Source organism: Castanea sativa, chromosome 5 (genome assembly GCF_040712315.1).
Source record: "Castanea sativa cultivar Marrone di Chiusa Pesio chromosome 5, ASM4071231v1".
Taxonomy (NCBI): Eukaryota; Viridiplantae; Streptophyta; class Magnoliopsida; order Fagales; family Fagaceae; genus Castanea; species Castanea sativa.
Genome location: NC_134017.1, coordinates 4,639,364 through 4,657,499, shown reverse-complemented (window position 1 = coordinate 4,657,499; position 18,136 = coordinate 4,639,364). Strand labels below are relative to the sequence as shown.

General features: G+C 34.0%; 1 pseudogene; it reads right to left on the bottom strand.

Annotated features, from left to right (window-relative positions):
* Positions 1 to 5,545: 5,545 nt before the first annotated feature.
* LOC142634588 (putative inactive disease susceptibility protein LOV1) lies at positions 5,546 to 9,082 on the bottom strand (annotated as a pseudogene).
* Between the last annotated feature and the right edge of the window lie 9,054 nt (positions 9,083 to 18,136).

Below are 18,136 nucleotides of genomic sequence, written 5' to 3'. Positions count from 1 at the left end.
ATAAAAACAAATTAAAAAATAATAACTCTTTGCTTCCTTTGGTTCAATGTTTCTATGTTTTTTTCAATTAAAAATTTCTCTTTGTTTCCTTTGGTTCAATATTTCAAGAATTTTCTAATTAAAAAAAAGGACTCTTTATTCCCTTTGATTCAATGTTTCCTAACTTTTTTACTCTCACAGATACAAAATCTTTGCATTTTCATTCACCATTTTTCACATCTTGTACTCTTCTACTCCTTTATATAGATGTGCCCATATCCCTTCATATCATATTATCTCAAATACAATTATACAAAGTGTCACTTACCTTCAATCCTTCAACAACACCTACTATGCTTTAACATTGTTGTCCCATATGATCCTAACTCATATGAGTTAACTCTAACCAAGAAAGGGGGCTTGCATTTTTTGTTGAGTGAAGGCAGCTTATGCTATTGATGTTGAAGTCAGACATTATGGGTTTGTGAAGGCTTTGATTGGCTTTGGGTGTTTACGATTTTGGTGTAGGAAGCCATAAATGTGTTTTTTAGAGCTAAAGCGAAAGAGAAAGAAACTTTCTAATTGATTATTTGTAGATTTCTTTGTAGTTTTTTTACTGCTATTTAGGGCGGTATCAATATGAACCGTGACAATAAAAGTAAAAGTCATTGATGATTTTATTGTGTTTTCCATGTTTTTTTGTTTTTATTTATTTATTTATTTATTTATTGTGTTTAGGATATAGAAGCCCAACTAGAGGCAATTAAATCTTGATAAATGAATGTTTTTTAAGAAAATTTTTCTTTGTTTCATAACATTCTCTTTATACTGATGCTTATAAATGATTTTCTTTCGTTGAGATACTAAAATAGATATTTGATATTGGAGTCGCACTATTTGGTTGTGAGAATGGAATGGTTGAGGATATGAAAGTAATTTTGCTTTAAATTCTTATTTATAAAGTTCAAAACCATTTAATTGGTTAAAAAATAGTCTATTTTTATAGTAGATATTACAATATGTTAGTGCCCTAGAAATGTTGAAAAACTAGACAGTTCTAATATCAGAAATCTAAATTAATAAGACAATTCAACTCAATTTTTAAAAACCAATTCATGCCAAAAAAAAAAATTAAAAAATATGAATTATAAAGATTGAATGTCAAAGCATTCAACAATATTTCTGGAAACACAAATATTATATAAAAAAAATAAGTATTATACCTATGTCTTAAAAAATATAAAAATTATTTCAAATGAAATTGCAAAAATTCACATGACATTATCTAGTTATACAAATTATGAAGCGGCTTAAATGAAAAGTAAGTGACTATACATGGTTCAATGCTAATCATTACAAGTAATTCTAGCCCACACCATTTACCTGACTTATTGTTTTCAACTATTCTAAATAATAAATTGTTATTGGCTACATGTTACTTTCACATGAGCCCACCATTAATAGTCTGCCACATTTGAGAGTGAAATTTTTTACTTTTAACATACTTTGTGCATTTGATGATGTGACGTGACAATTTGTAATTGATAAGAAATTTTACCCTCTACAGTAGCATAAAAATGTATGGTCCTAGATTTTTTTCGATCATTACCAAGTTAGGAAGAATAAGGGGGCGTTTGGTAATCTTGTTCTAGTAACATTGTTTGTATTTTTTGAAAATATGTGTGAGTGAAAAAGTGTGTGAAAATACGTGTAATATTGTTTAAATACTAAAAATCATTGTTTAAAATACCTTACCAACACTTCCTAAAGTTTTTAAAATATGAGGTAACCACGTCCCAAAGAAGCCACATAAACATAAAATAAATAAATAAATAAATAAATAAATAAATAAATAAAACCCTTAACTTTTTGTTGCTTTAGTGAAAAGAAAATGATTATTACGTTGTTAAAAAGCTAGTAATTTTGGAGTTAGGAAGAACATGTGGTATACCAAAAGAAGCCAAATTAGAATTTGATTGCTTTAATCAAAAGAAAATGACTATTACTTTGTTCACAAGTGATCATTACTTAATCAGGAAAAAACAGAATATATCGAACAAGGGTAATACTAATACCTTGCAATATCCACAAGTGACAAGGTGTTCCCTATTGTGTAAAGTCAAGTATCAATATTAGGATTGCCTTGACACATGGTACTTCTCATATTCAAGTATGGTGATTCTCAATTCCTTAACATGGAAGAGGAGAATTTTAGCTGTGGAGTACTTCCCTTAGTTGAGTAGTTTCGAATTATTCGGTGATTGAATGCACAAGCACTATATTCTTCAACATTTGCTGCGAAGAGAGGAAAAATCATATACAAAATAAAAAAAATATAAAAAAAAACAGGTAACTTATTAAGTTTACAACTCGTATTTAGTCTATATAAGTTTTGTTTTATGTATAGACAGATTATAATTATGCCTTTTATAGTGGTATTTTCTAATGAAATAGTTCACATTTGGAGTTTTTTTTTTTTTTTTTTTTTTAAATAAAATATTTTTGTGCATGCCCAAATATAGTTATTGGGCCTAAGATGTATTTGGGCTCACAATCTATTTGTATGGTGGGCTTTCGGATTTCCTACAACGGGTGATGCTATGCTCGACAACCTAGTACCCTAGTTTCCCTAGTTTTTCCTGTCACTCTCCCTCTTCTCCAAGGATGATTGATTTCTCTCTCCAGTCTTTCCTCTCCGGAATTGCCAACCACTTCAACTAAATCTTCCTTGCCTATTTATAGCCAAACTTAGTGGAATGGTCATGATTATTCCCCTAGTGGGTGGAAGGGGGAGATCCAATACTATTACCCTTAAGTGGGGGTTTAGTTAGGAGTGGGGGGAAGTGAGAGTGACATTGGAACTGGTTCCACCGCTAGATGGATTGCTCGGCAGTGATATTCCCAAAGCTTTACTGAACTCACGGGGACTCGACCTTCCAGGCGATTACATTCCCCGAACAAACATGGTTTTATGTTTACGACGTCTGTCATTAGTGCTTTCCTAATTTTGAATTGGGTGCCAATGATCATCCAGACGATGTTCGTGGGCCCAGTGTCACATGCGGTCTTAAACATGATAGTTTTAGAACTCGAATCCCAGCAAGTCGTGGGCTTTGTGTACGTGGTACTGTTGTGATGGGCTTTGGCGAGTGTTGGGCCTGCGACCAAATAGCGTCCCGTACAATTTTTTTATTGCTTTGTATTGTTGTGATTATTAACGTGATTGTGAGATTTAGTAAGCTCTTAATTTTTGGCATAAGAAACATCTGTTCCACTAATTAGAACATTGGTGTCAATCTAGTTTTTTTCACATATATTAACTTTCAGTTGTTAAACCAAAGTACCTATATGGAACATCATCTTACTGGTTAAAACTTACAAACGGCTGATAATTTGAATTGCATATGTTAAACGAGTGATTGCTGTGTTAGTTATGAAAGACACATCCTAAATGCTTTTTTTGTATTACACTATATTTAGAAATTTGAGAGAGAGCACAGAATTATACATAGTGAAAATCGTTATAACTTCATGGACGTAGGCATATTGTTTTTTTTTCTCACAGGTTTTTGGAATTTGTTTAAATTCTCAAAATTGAACATCTTCATTGTAAGTTGTGAATACCATGAAATACTAATTGCGCTATAAACCTCTTGGTAAAATTTAATTGTTTTACAATAATGCTTTTGTAGCAGGAGTAGCCGCCGGTCAAGTGATCTAGATGGTAACTCAAGCATTTAATTTTTGTTTGGTATTAAATCATAAGAAGACCTGCTTACTGTGAAATGTGAATGGCTTTTTGGTCCCGAAATAAGTATGAGATGGTATTTACCTACCCAGAAAAATTCCCATATACTTAGGTACGAATAGCAGAAGGGGTCAGATAAAAATTTACCCAAGAAAAGACTAAAAAAAAAAAAAATAGAATGGCTTACTATCTTTAGAAATTTGGTTGCTACATCTAATCTGAGTTAATTTTTTGCTATTTTTAGACTGAAAGGTGATTTAGAGTCACAAAAAGAATTTTTTTATTGCATTTAGCATTAATTTTATAACAATTCATTAGCTGTCACATTTCTAAAACAATTTGGAAAAATAGCATTTCGAGTTTATTATACTTAAGGTTTTGTGAAAGACTTGAGCATTTAAGACTCGAGTTTTAGTGTGTTGGCACACAGCTGGTGTGGAGAATTTTCCACATGGAACTCGAGCCTTTCAGGCTTGTTTTTTATAAAGAAAATCTAGGTTTTTACTGGGTTTGGGTTCTTTCTTCATCTTCATGCGGGTTCCTCTTCAAATCTTCTATGGGTTTGGGTTCTTTCTTATTCTTCTTCTTCATTTGGGTTCTTCTATAGATCTTCTTATTGCAGAAAGTTTTCATGTGGTGGTCATTGTTGGAGGGGGGAATGAACTTGGTCTTTGCAAAAAGTGAAATTGGGAATTTCACGATGAAAAACTTGGTGGATTTGGTTTGATTTGGGTTAATTTTGTGGAATTGAATGGTGGGTCGGTTATGATTTTGGGGTTTTGTGAGTAATCATTGGTGGGTTTGGTGGATCATTCTTCTTCTTCTTACTGGGGATTTTTCCTTCTTCCATTTCTGGTTATTCTTCTTTTCCTTCTTCTGTTTTTGGTTTTTCTTCTTCTTCTACGCTTTTTGGAACTCAAGTCTCTAAGACTTGAGTTCCACGTGGATTACTTGTTCACACCAGCTTCACTGAACTTGAGCATCAGGGCTTGAGATGCTATATTCCTAACTAGTTTTAAAGAGATGCTTACTAATGAAGTAGTTTCCTCAAATCATGCTATGTTGCAAATATCCCCTCACAGAGAACAATACTTTCTCCTACTGGATTACCATTTTATCCTGATTATGAACTTTTTTTGCTCAAACCTGATCTTGAACTTCAATGTTTAGTTTGCACTCCTGGCATATTTGAATTGTTGCACCTTATCCTGGTTCCTCTCTCAAACTACATCCCAACGGTCACATTAATTACAAGAAGATGATGCAGTTCAAACTTTTCCTTTCATCTTCTAGTAGTATGGTGGAAAAGAAATTGCAATTTTGCAAATCAAAAACCTTTCTGCGAATTGAAATAACTAATAAATGTGATAGCTACTTGTCTTACTAAGGCGAAATGATGAATAAGAAATATATCAATCACAAATAAATATATGTTTCCAAATAAAAGAGTACAATTGATTTCAGTCATCACACAGACAGTAGCACTTTGTTCGCAACAAAGCCTACGATTTTATTCCAGTCATTTGCATGACAAGCATATGACTTTTATTGACCAAATACATTTAAAACAAGCGACACGCCCCAAGGGAAAAAAAAAAAAAAACCCTTATGCATGATGACTCATTAAGACATCATCTCGAAACAGCTCTGCTTTATCCAACGCTCGCATCATTCCTAAGGAAGCACAAGTATGTAATTACAAGTTGCAGTGTCAAAATCATAATAATTTTTTTGTGGAAAAATAATAAAGGAACATAGAAAGAAAAGAAAAGACAACCTCACATGGGTGGAAGCTTGAATTCCATTCCGCAATGACCACTACTGATCAATAATTATGACTGGAAAGACAGCAATATGGCCCCAAATTCGGTCCTTGTTGTTCTCAATTGTTTTTGTGAAATCCACTGGCATATCTTTCAACTTCAATTCGCGAAGAGTCTTTAGATGCCTCAATTCTGTGGTGTTAGGGACCTTCAATTTCTTGCATGACCGAATCTCCACCTGCTTGAGGCTTGGCATTGCTTGTTCCTTCATCTTCCATTCTTTCAATTCCTGAAGCATCCAGAGTTTCAGAATTTTAAGCTGGGGAAAGCCTCCACTGGAGCAAACCATGTGTTTCCCAGTATAAGAAGCTGAGTACAAACAGAGGGATTTAAGGTTGTGAAGCTTCTCTAACTCTGGCATTGGATCATTTGAAAGTCTAGAGGCTGATAAGGTAAGTTCAGTCAGGCTTTGAGGAAGTCCATTAATATTTATGACGATGGATGGATTCTTCAATTTTCCATACAATGTTAGGTAGTAGAGATCTACGAGGCCAGACAATTGAGTCACATGAAGATCTTGGGGTTGACCCATTTCATCAAATGATTTCAATGTCAATTTTTGAAGGCGCTTCAATTCCACAAGACTCTCTGCCAATGCTTTTTGCTGTGACCACACCAACTGGAATGACAAATCCAATATTTGAAGATTTTTCATCATGTTAAATGCATCCTTCCAGAGGACTTTCCTTATCCACAAATGCACCACGCAGTATTTGGAGATTTTGTAAAAATTTCTTGTTACGCTGATTACCTTTACATTTTCTTTCAGGTTGATGCTCAATTTTGCTTCGAGAAATCTCACTCATGTATAGGTTTTGAAGTTTCTTCAGTTTCCATATTGAACTAGTGAGAGTGCGGATATAAGTATGCTTCACATCCAATGTTTCGAGGTTCACTAAGTTGCCAATTGATGATGGAATAGTCTCTAGATATGTCCACCTTAATCCCAGATACGTTAACTGTATTAATTTTCCTATACTCTTTGGCAAATGAGGTCTGAATACATGTTCAAGATCAAGCACCTTTAAATATAACAGATGCCCACTTGCAATGCCCTTCTTAAGGTAGTGACCAAAAGCTACTCCAGGTTTATCTCCTTCACGAGTATCAAAGCAGAGCAAGGAGAGGGGATTTCTATAGCTTTGCAATATATTTGGTGTTGATGAATTTATGTTGCCACCAAAACTGGAATCTATTTCAATGGAATAATAAAGTACGTGCTGATCAAAGCCCGAACTTGGATTTTCTCGCAACAAGAGTTCTCGCAGAACACTGGGGAAGCTGCATGTCTTGACCCTCCCATTAAGCTTTCTTTCCACTTCTTGTACCAAGTTGCGTATTATCAACTCTGACAAATATTTCTCCGCAACAGATTTAAGAGGCTCTTGCTTATCACCACTTTGTTTTACAAGCCCTTCAGCAACCCACAAAACGACTAATCTTCTTGAAGAAATTTTAGTGTCTCTGGGGAATTGTCCAAAGTAAGAAAGGCATTGACTTAGATGCGGAGGCAAGTCTTTTGCATTTGTTTCCAAGTTTTCCGACCAGGGTGTTTGGTTTGGAGTGACATGCTCAAGCACCCTTGACAAGTCCTTAGACGTCACTTCTTTCCCGGACAATAGATACCCATGATTTAACATGGAAGATGGCAAGCCTCCACATCTGCCTGCAACCTTTTCTGCAAGTTTTTTTAATTCTGGTGAGAGTCCATGATCAGGCTTAGAAGGTTCAGCCTGAAAGCGCACCATCTGTTTAAACAAATCCCAGCTCTCTTCTTGTGTTCGTAGTTTGAGTGGGTACATGATGCTTGTTAGGTCAACATGTGAAGCTACACTCTCGTCTCGTGTGGTGAGCAAAATTCTGCTCTCGCTTATCTTATCTCGGAATGCTTCTTTCAGAGTATCCCAAGTTTCCTTACTTGAGATTTTGTCCAGAACTACAAGGTACTTCCTACCCTTCAAGAAATCATTCACCTCTTTGAATGAGTAACCTTTTTCTGTTCGTTCCCCATGATTTGCCAGGACATTTTCGCCCACTCTTTTCAGGATTTCATGCTTATCGTCCACTATATCAGATAGAGACACCCAGTATCTGAATTCAAAATGTTTCTGAATAGCTGCATGGTTAAAAACCATCTTTGCTAGAGTTGTCTTCCCTATTCCCATCATCCCCACAATGGAAAGTGTGGAGCAATTCTCAGTAGTGACGTTGGTGGTCAGTAGTGAGACCACTTCATGTATGTTATCTTCCAAGCCGACCACCGAGTTTGTCTCTTCACTTAGTTTAGTGCGACAAACTTCCATGCTCATGGCAAGAAATTCCATAGCTTGCTCGAATCGCTCAATTTCTGTATAGGACTTTGGCCAAGGATCTATCTCCTTTTGAGTACTGGTGTGGCTCCTTTGGGGTTGGGAGGATGACAAAGAACTAATTGCATCTTTAACATTGATCTTTATTTGATCCTTCCAAGCCATCCTTGAATTGTTTAAGCCTTCAACTGCTTTTGCATCTTTGGGTTTTCTTTTTTGGGGATGGACCGACAGATTTTGATGGAACTCTTTTGATAAAGCTAAAATCAATCATGTACTTCTTAAAAATGAAGGGTCCGGAGCTGTTTGTTGATTTGGCCAAAGCTATTCTTCAACCAACGTCTTGTCATCCAGTTACCCAGAAATGGAAGCCATCTCATTACATTTGCCATTTTTTGTACTCTGTCAATTTCATGTTGCAGTTCGTCAAAGATCTCCTCCGCTTCCTCCACCCAAGCCTTTTCTGTTTGGCTTTCCAATTTAAGCCCTTCTAAATCTCGCAGGAAAGAATGTAGTAGCTGCACTGGGAACTTGATGAGGTACTCTATTTCCTTTTGCTTGTCAGAGTCAGACACTAACTCTGGATTGTTAGCAAATAGGACTTTCAAATTTCTCTCAATAGAGACAGTCGGTGGAGCTCATTTAGAAGGATGAGATTGATGTTCCTCGATTGGTCTGTTCTGCAAGCTTCTAACAATAGACCTTGACTGCTCTATTGATTTACAGATTTGTATACGCTTTTCCCAAATTTGATACATCTCCCACAGACACGAATCAAACTCAGCTTTGAGGCGATGAATTTTGTTCCAATCCATGATAGCAGAGAGAGTCAATCCAAGAGTCTTTCTTCTATCACTCAATTTCTGGTAGGAGTCATGGCAGTCCTGTGCCATGCGAACCATGGCTTTGGTTGCATCCACCCAGTCTCTCTCACTATCAGCTAGTTGTACAGTGATTCTGGCTTTCAGCTGTGAATCTCGAAGTTGATTAGGCTGCTCATCTAGTTTTCTTCCTGCTTCTGAAACCTCTTCAACATCTTTTATGACACCATCCAAGAGCTTGACATTCTTTTTAAGACGCCTGTAACGTTTCCCCACTTGATGCCAGAATATATACATAACCAAAATGGTAATTAAGTACCCACACACGAGGATTATGAGAATGACGTACAATTCAAAAACATAAGCATGGTAAAGCTTAGAAATTACAGACAAAATGCCCATGGTTGCTCTCAATTTCTGTAATTTGGTGTACCAAAACAAAGCTTAGAAATTTTATGATCAATAATGGCCTGACAAAAAGAATATGTGAATCATAAATAATACCTAAACTAAGGTGGCAAGTCAAATATCACTTGAGGAACAACCACTATTTCTAGATCCCCATTCGTGAACCATCAACAAAGCTTAGAATTTTTATGTGTAAATTGATTCTTATCTTGAAAAATTTATAAAAAGAAAATGGTTCAGGTGTAATGAATAATTTCTCTCTCAAAAAGAACAGTCACCTTGGCCATATTAAATTCAAAAGAATCACCTTCTTTTTCCTGCTACATTTTTTTGCCAAACCTTGAAGGCTAGAACCCGATTTCCAAACTTTAGCTTTAAAAACTCTTACCATTAGGCCCACAAAAATAAAATAAAAAAAGGAAGAAGAAGAAGAAACCCATCTCTCGAATTTTAATTCAAAAGTTAAATGTCAGTCGCTTTTATGTGCCACCTTGTTCCCAATCACAAGCCCACAATCCCACGTTATTCTTATTCTGCTAAACACCATCACCCAAAATAGAAGAACCCTCAACAGCAAAAGCTGCAAAACCACCAAAACGCATCGCCCACGACCAACAACCAATACTAAACCCACCAAATCAGCCCAAATCCGCCATTCTTAGACACTATAAAAGCCCTGCTCAGCAAAATTGAATGCAGAAGATTGAAAAAAAAAAAAGGAATAGAAAAAGGAATGGGAAAGGGGTTTTTAGATCCCTGAAAATAACGGATCAACCCAAACCCGCCCGGCTGAAATGGCAGGTTTGGACATGTTGAACCACGGGTTAAGTGGCTTGCCCTTTTTTTAGTTTAGAAAAAAAATTTCCCTTTTGTAGACACCTCAATTTCTAGTAAGTGAAAATTCGAGTTTCTCATAAGACCATTGTTCACGGGTAAAATTATCATTTACGTACTAAGCTCAAGACTGTAATACAGTTTGAAAATCAAACAATAGTAATAGTTTCACAAATATAAATTTGTATTAATAAATAATAGAGTACAATTTTCTGTAATTAAATTCTATTACAAAATAATAATCCTTTGATTCAACATTCTTGGAAAAATCTTCAATTCAAGAATTGTCTTGATTCGAATACAAAGTGTTTGCACTTTAATTGGAAAGTAGATTGAAAGATCTTTGGCATGGAGTTGTGATGAATCTTTTGCTTTGAGTTTGTTAGAAATTCTTTGGTCTTTCATGTTTTCAATGATCTTCATGCGTTCTTTAAATGTTCTTGACTTTCAAAAATTTGGGAGATTCTGGCCTTTTGCCTCTATTGAGCAAAATATTTGGCAATATGTCCCTGTTTTGAAACTAAATAGATTCGTGCCCCTGTTTTGAAACTCGATTTTAACAAAATCGAGTTTTAATCAAAAGCTCGATTGGCTTAAAATCGAGTTATGCCAAATGAAACTTAAAAAAAAAAAAAAAAACTTGCATGGAACTCGAGTTCCATACCTATAGTGGCAATTTTTTAGTGCTATATTGGCGATTTTTTATGGAACTCGAGCTCTTTGAACTCGAGTTCCATGCAAGTAGTGTAATTTTTTTTTTTTTTTTAAAGTTTGATTGCCCCATACATATAGCTGCATTCAGGGAGTCTATAGCGGCGTTTTTTATGGAACTCAAGCTCCTTGAACTCGAGTTCCACGCAAGTAGTGTAATTTTTTTTTTTTTTAAAGTTTGATTGCCCTATACATATAGTTGCGTTCAGGGAGTTTATAGCGGCGTTTTTTATCGAACTCGAGTTCCATGCAATTTTTTTTTTTTAAGTATACATATAGCTGGGTTCAGGGAGTCTATAGTGGCATTTTTTATGGAACTCGAGCTCCTTGAACTCGAGTTCCATGCAAACTTTTTTTTTTTTTTTTTTTTAAGTTTCATTTGGCATAACTCGAGTTCCATGACATCAAGTTTTTTGATTGAAACTCGATTTTAGTAAAATCGAGTTTCAAAACAGGGGCACGAACCTATATAGTTTAGAAATAGGGGCATAATGCCAAATATTTTGCTCAATAGGGGCAAAAAGCCAAAATCTCCCAAAAATTTGTAATGGAAGTTCTTTGGAACTTTGGAGTTTGAATCTGATGGATCTTTGATGAATTAGAATTCTTCAAGTTTCATAAGGCTTTAGAACTTGATTCTAGGAAAACTCCAAGACTTAGTAAAATGATTTTGATGAATATTTTTTGTATTTGAGGGTTGAAGTTTTTGAAATTCTTGGAGACTTTGGAACTTGATTCTATCAGATTTTCAAGACTTCTCAATGTCCTCCTACAAGACTTAGGGTCTGTTTGGATAACCTATTTTAAAAAGTGCGTTTTTAAGAATTAGCATTTTGGGCGTTTTAAAAACACAATTTTTAAAACCACGTATAAGCGTTTGGTAAAACTTATGAGAACATTGAGAAGATTTCTTTTCCGTAAATTACCAAAATAGGACACTACTCTAACACCAAAGTACACTCATAAAATAATATCAATATATATATATATATATGTGTGTGTGTGTGTGTGTGTGTGTGTGTGTGTGTGTGTAAGTAAATGCCTCATGTGAGAGTGCATGAGCTCCTGCCATATAGCACTCTAATATTGCATTTAGCCTTTTTAACCTCTTCTCGTTAAGTTGTTTTTACTATTACCCAAAAAATCACATTATTATTATTATTTTTATTATTATCTAAAAGATGGGCCGTTGTTAAAAATTAAACCAAATCTTATGAAAAGCCCAAGCCCACTTATTCACTTACATATTATGACCTAAGCATGATCCTTTCCCATGTGTAGATGAAAGCACAAACCCTAACCCACTTACAAACTCCCTTTCTCCTCCCCCATGAGTAGATAAAACTTGAAAGCCAAGACCCTTACTCACTAGACACTCTCTTCCTCCATACAAGCTTCCCTTCAAAATACACACTCTCTTCAATTTATTTACAAACAATGGTTTGTAGGCCCTTCTATTTAAACAAATGGAGATGTATGGATAAGGAAGATATACAATCACTCTAAAAAACTTACAATCAATCTAAAAAAATAAAAATAAAATAGGAAATATACAATCTAACATCAATAGTCCCACCACTCTATCCTCTCTCTCTCTCTCTCTCTCTCTCTCTCTCTCTCATTTTGAGTGTTATATTATGATTCTCTAAATTGAAGATAATATTCAATCTTACAAATGGGCTACACATTGGAAGATTGTCTACTAAGATAATGAGTGCTTCTCTTGTTGTGTTACAAGAGTAATTCTTAAGTACTCTCGGAGCATGGTGAATAGTACTAACTTATCTCACATTTCTAGTAGGGTCTACTCATTAAATTTATGGTGAAATCTATCATAAATGTGAGAAGATGGAATACCATTTTACTATACATTGAGAGTATCTAAGAATTTTTCGTGTTAAAGAAAAAGTCAAATGCTATGTGGTATGCCATAGTCACCAATAGGCATATTGCATTCAACTATATTCATATTAAAATTTTGAGTTATCTATGATGCTATGGTACTAGGTATGAAAACCAATTTGTTAACGACTTTTGATTTGCTCCTACAACCAATTAAGAAATTCACAACAAGTTAGATCAAGCTGTTTGTGTGCCTTCAAATTGTAGGTTTTTTATTTTATTTTTCTACAAATGCATGTAAGTAGCAGGTCCATCATAAGCATAAAGATAATTATAAGTTCAGATATTGACAAAAAAATTGAGATACTGCAGTAATAGATTCTAATAGCATTTGTCCCTTTAGTAGATTCTAATAGTTTTTGTCCTTCTTTAAAATCTAAATAATTTATAGGATTCTAGCCTCAAATATTTGGTATAAAATCTACAATGCAAAAATAATTTTGGTATGCCACTCTAGAAACTAGAGAGGACTACAAAAACTTTAAGTTAGATGCACACCAATTTTTTTTTTTTAAGTCTTCTTGTAGTATTTATTGTTTTAGTTTAAGACCAATATAATTTAATTATATTTTTTATGCAAAGTTTAAAACCAACATACTTTTAGGCAAATTTTCCCCATGCATCGCACGAGATTCCGACTAAGTTAGTCAAGTTACAGTTCCCCACCACTATAGCGGTTCACCAATACAGTCACCCCGCCACTATAGTTGTTCACCAATCTCAATAATAATATAACTTTCCCAAATCAGGCCTTGCCATCTATTCTAAACCACAAAAACTAAATGCATTGAAAAGTTGAAACCCAAATCACAAATAACATAGTGCAAAACTAACGGGAGAGGAAGAAAGAAAGAGCTTGCAGCAATGACGTTCTCTAATTGTGGTGATTGAGCTTGCAAATGGTGCAATTGAGGCTCTGCCAGTGCGTCTTCTTTCAATTTCCAATAAATATTGCTACATGCGATTTGGGTACATCAGGTTTAGATGCCTCTACCAAATGTGTCTTAGCCACAATTGGAGCTTTGCTGTGATGTCGTTCTGCAACTTGTATAGAGAACAACAAGAAGTGGCAAGTACAAGTTGTCATTAAGCAATATTTTTGTCATTAAGTAAAATTTTGAGGATATTTAGGTATTGACACCCTTCAAATTTGGATTGTGGTGGGTTTCTTAAATTGCCGTTTCAAAAAAGTGCGCCTGTATTCCATTTCCAAAACACCAAATTTGACATTTTTGAAAACACAATTGCTAAAAAATTGCAATGCCAAACGTCGAGAATTTTGCGTTTTGATAAAAACATCCGATTGCATGGTGCAAACACATATCCAAACGGGCTCTTAGTAGAATTTTTATTTATAGGAGTCTTGAAGAAGGTATGATGATACATGATTGACTCTTACTAGTGACACATGTCATAATTTAAATAGAGGAACTTTATATCTTGTTTTCCAAGGGATACATGAAATTTATTTGATTAGCCAAAATGTCTTAATTTAAAATAATACATGACAATATTTAATTAGACTTTTATGTCATTTCAAATTAAATATCAACATATCAACACGTGTCGACGTGTGATTGGCTCTCAGATATTTTTTGGAATTTCTATTCAGTGACACTTAGAATATTTTCAATAGTCTTTGAATAATAATAGTGGAATCCACTAAGTAGCATGTGGTAAATTGTGATTGTTTGAAAATTTTCCACTTCAACAAAGACCGGAAAAAGAAAAAAGAAAAAAAAAGTCATTTCATGCAATCACGAGGCTTGGGAATTTTAAATGAACAATAGAATTTTCAAGAGTAAAATAGTCAGTTCTCACATGAAAATCAAAACTATGGTTCAAAGATATTGGAGAGTCAAATTTCATTGGTTAATTTTTTTTTTCTTTTTTGAGAAACACATACACACATGCAGTTTTGGTGTTGGCGTATGAGTGTATTCCCTTATCTCATCCCCTTTCTCCTATATATATGTGTGTGTGTGTGTGTGTGTGTGTGTATGTATGTATGTGGTTAAAATATATTAAATGGACTAAAATGAACACAACAAAATAGTTGATTTTAATTGGTCCTTGAATAGGATAAAATAAATTATCCATAAAAATTTCATCGGTTCAAATTCAAGGAAATGAAATGAAATTTCGAGCATAATTAGGCATTTTAAATTATTAAAGTCATTAATTATTTTTATAAATGAATAATTAATTAATATTGACAACCTAATCTGTTCTAGAGTCAATCTAATAATTAATTATTTCTCTTTCAATATCCACCTCAACAACACAGTCACCATTGCCAAATTCAATTATATAATCCATTTGTTTCAATATTAGTGTTTTTTTTTAAAAGTAATTGTTTTAATTATTTAGTTTCTATGTTGTGGGTTATAGTTAGCTCAACTAGTAAAGTCTCTGATGATTGAATAAAAGATTTGAGGTTCAATCCCCGCCTACACAAAAAACTGATTGGTGTCTTAGTTTGATGATAAAGAGCTATCATCAAGAGCGGATGTCATAGGTTGTGAAAGTCTCAAAAAAAAATTATATGTTTGATAACAACCTTAAAATTGAGCTTAAAAAACTATATCTTGACTTTTCTTTTTAAGCTTGACATAAAATAGAGTTGTTTTCCGAAAATTTTTATCAGAAAACAATTTCTAATTCATACTTTTAATAGGGTATTCCATTGTTGTTCATAGTTTTCATTTGACACATCTCTTTAGTACTACCAAACACAAAAAAGGTGAAAAACTATTATCATATAAGATTTTCTATCGAAACAAATGAAGAAAATTACTATTTTATAAGCTCAAGGGTAAAAAGGTCATTTCAGTCAATCACGAGGCTTGTGAATTTAATTCAATGGACAATTAGATTTTCGAGGATAAGATTGACAAATTGTTATTTCTCACGGTCGAAGATACAAGGGAGTCAAATTTCATTGATTGAAATTTTTTTCATAAAATGGACTTTTTTTTTTTTATAGAGAATTTGAACTTATAGCATCCGCTCCTGATGATAGTTCTTTATCATTAGACCGAGACACCAATTAATTTTTGGTGTAGGCGGGGTTTCAACCTCATATCTCTTAATTGCACACAATAAAGAATAATTGGTTTTAATTGGTCCTTGAATAAGATTAAAAATAACTAAATGAGCATAAAAAAGTCACAAGTCCAAATTCAAATAAATGATAAACTCACATGTATTGAATGAAAGCTAAGCATAAGTGAGGCGACTTCCACTTTTGGTTGGCAAGACACAAAAGTCTTCTTGCCATTTTCTTGGGCTAAGACTTTGAGCGTGTGATTGAGGCCATTCAGCCATTTGGTTATAAAAGTCCTAGAGAGTAAGAGTGAGGCTAGCGCAGTTTTGAAGAACTGCGAGAGAGAGAACAAGCAGAAGACAAAATTACTATTTACGAAAGTCCATTAGCACTTAGTTCTGACTTGAATTGAATTGTCGATTAGCATGTAGAGGTGAGCTACATAGATTTCTTGTCAATTGGTGGTGAGCTACATGGTTTTCTTTAGTGTTCTGAAAATTCAATTAGAGATGCGAGATTTGTTAGAGTTTGTGCCCTAAAATCAAATTTATGAGCTGGTTATAAATAATTAAATTGTTTAATTATATGAAACTATCTATAAATGAACTAATGGGACATTATCATAGTTCTTGAAATGCATTATATGTGATTTATGTGATTTAATTATAGAAGATAAAAATCACAAGTTCCTTGTAAACTTAAAATATAGTTCGTAGTCGGTGATGAAATTGGGCATTTCATCTGCGAAGATTATAATGCATCAACTAAGATGGTTTATCTTGATCATGGAATTGGAGACTTCTAGTTGTGTGTTGATATGTCTTAAGTGTGTAAGACATATTGAACTAGCCCACTGTGAAATTAATTAATCAATTAACAACTATCACATAAATAATTAATCTCACGACTTCTAATTTCATAGACTCTCAATTTTGAGAGGATAGTGAACCTGATTATGAAATGTAGATTACTTTGATATATCAGGAGTGAGATCTAGTTTAATGGTCAAAACCTCAATATGTTGGGTAGCCACACGTAGTGTTGAGAAAACACATATTTTCAAGATAGAATCCACAATCTATTTCTATAAAGACACGAAATATCCCATTGAGATAAAATGGGAACTGATTATTTAGGGCCAGCCACTTTAGTAAAGAGTTACTAAAGTTCGTATCTTATGAAATTAGATTTCATAAATATGAATAACTAAAAGATTAAACTGGGGACTCAAAGAATAAAATAGTTGTTTACAAAGTGACAGTTTAATTATAACTAAGGAGATTCTCATGAGAGATAAATCGTTATTGAGTTGCTTCTTCTAAGGTGGTCTTATCCTTAAGTGAACGCCATTCTATATAATGATTTTTCCTTGTGTTGTTTCTTTATAACAACTCAATAATGATTTTTCCTTGTGTTGTTTCTTTATAACTAAGGTGGTCTTATCCTTGTGTTGCTTCTTCTATGGTGCTCACTCAACGGAGATTCTTTTTTATTTCCCTTTTTGGAGATTATAATTTTATTTTTATGTAAATGAAATGAGATTTCTAAACAAATGTTAACTTATATATTTTTATTGATATGTATTATATGTGGGTTTTAGTTAACTTAATTGGTAAACCCTTTATAGATAAATAAGAAATTTAAGGTTTGAACCCTACCTACACCAAAAAATCAATTGGTGTCTCAAGCTAATAATAAAGAAAAAATCATTATTGAGTGAATGCCATAGAAAAATCGTTAAAAACACTTGATAGTTATGAAATGTTATGAAAAAGGATACTCCCCTATGCAATCTCAGTTTTGATAAGACCACCTTTTGGGTGCAAGTACACATTATCCTCATTCGATACATGAATAAAGCAATGGCAGAAAAGATTTGTGAACTACTGGGGGAGATTATTCAAACCACAAAAAACCCTTTGAACGAGGGGGGAACTCATATGAGTTAAAGTTGCTTTGGATGTATTACTCCCTCTCTACAGAGGTCATGTAATATCCCTGGAAGATGGAAAGCAAGTTTGGGTTACATTCAAATACGAGTGCCTCCTAAATATTTGCTACTAGTGTGGCTGTTTGGATCATGATGTTAAAGACTATGATATTTAGATTGAAAGGGAGGGAACCATATTACTAAAGCAAAAACAATTCGGACCTAGCATATGAGCACCGACCTTCATCTCATCCTAAAAGAATATAGCTATAGTCCCAGGTTTTTATAAAGCCAAGATAAATGAGCTTCCTCAACCCACTAGCCTAGTGGAAGAAAGAGAGGTTATACCAATGGAGCATGAACTAGTGATTGGAACAACCTTGGCTTCATCGGAATTAGTCCAAGAAGTGTCATTAGGTAGTACAAGCCAACTTAGGGAAGAGGTGACAAATTTGGCAAAATCTAATAATTTACATGAATCTTGGAATGACAAATCACACTATGCAGTTACTTCTCCAGAATCTGTGGAAGGAATTAATCCCAAAAATAGTGGCCTTGATTTTTCTCTATTCAATTTCGAAACACAACTCAGAGATATTGATTAATATCTCACTCAATACGACCC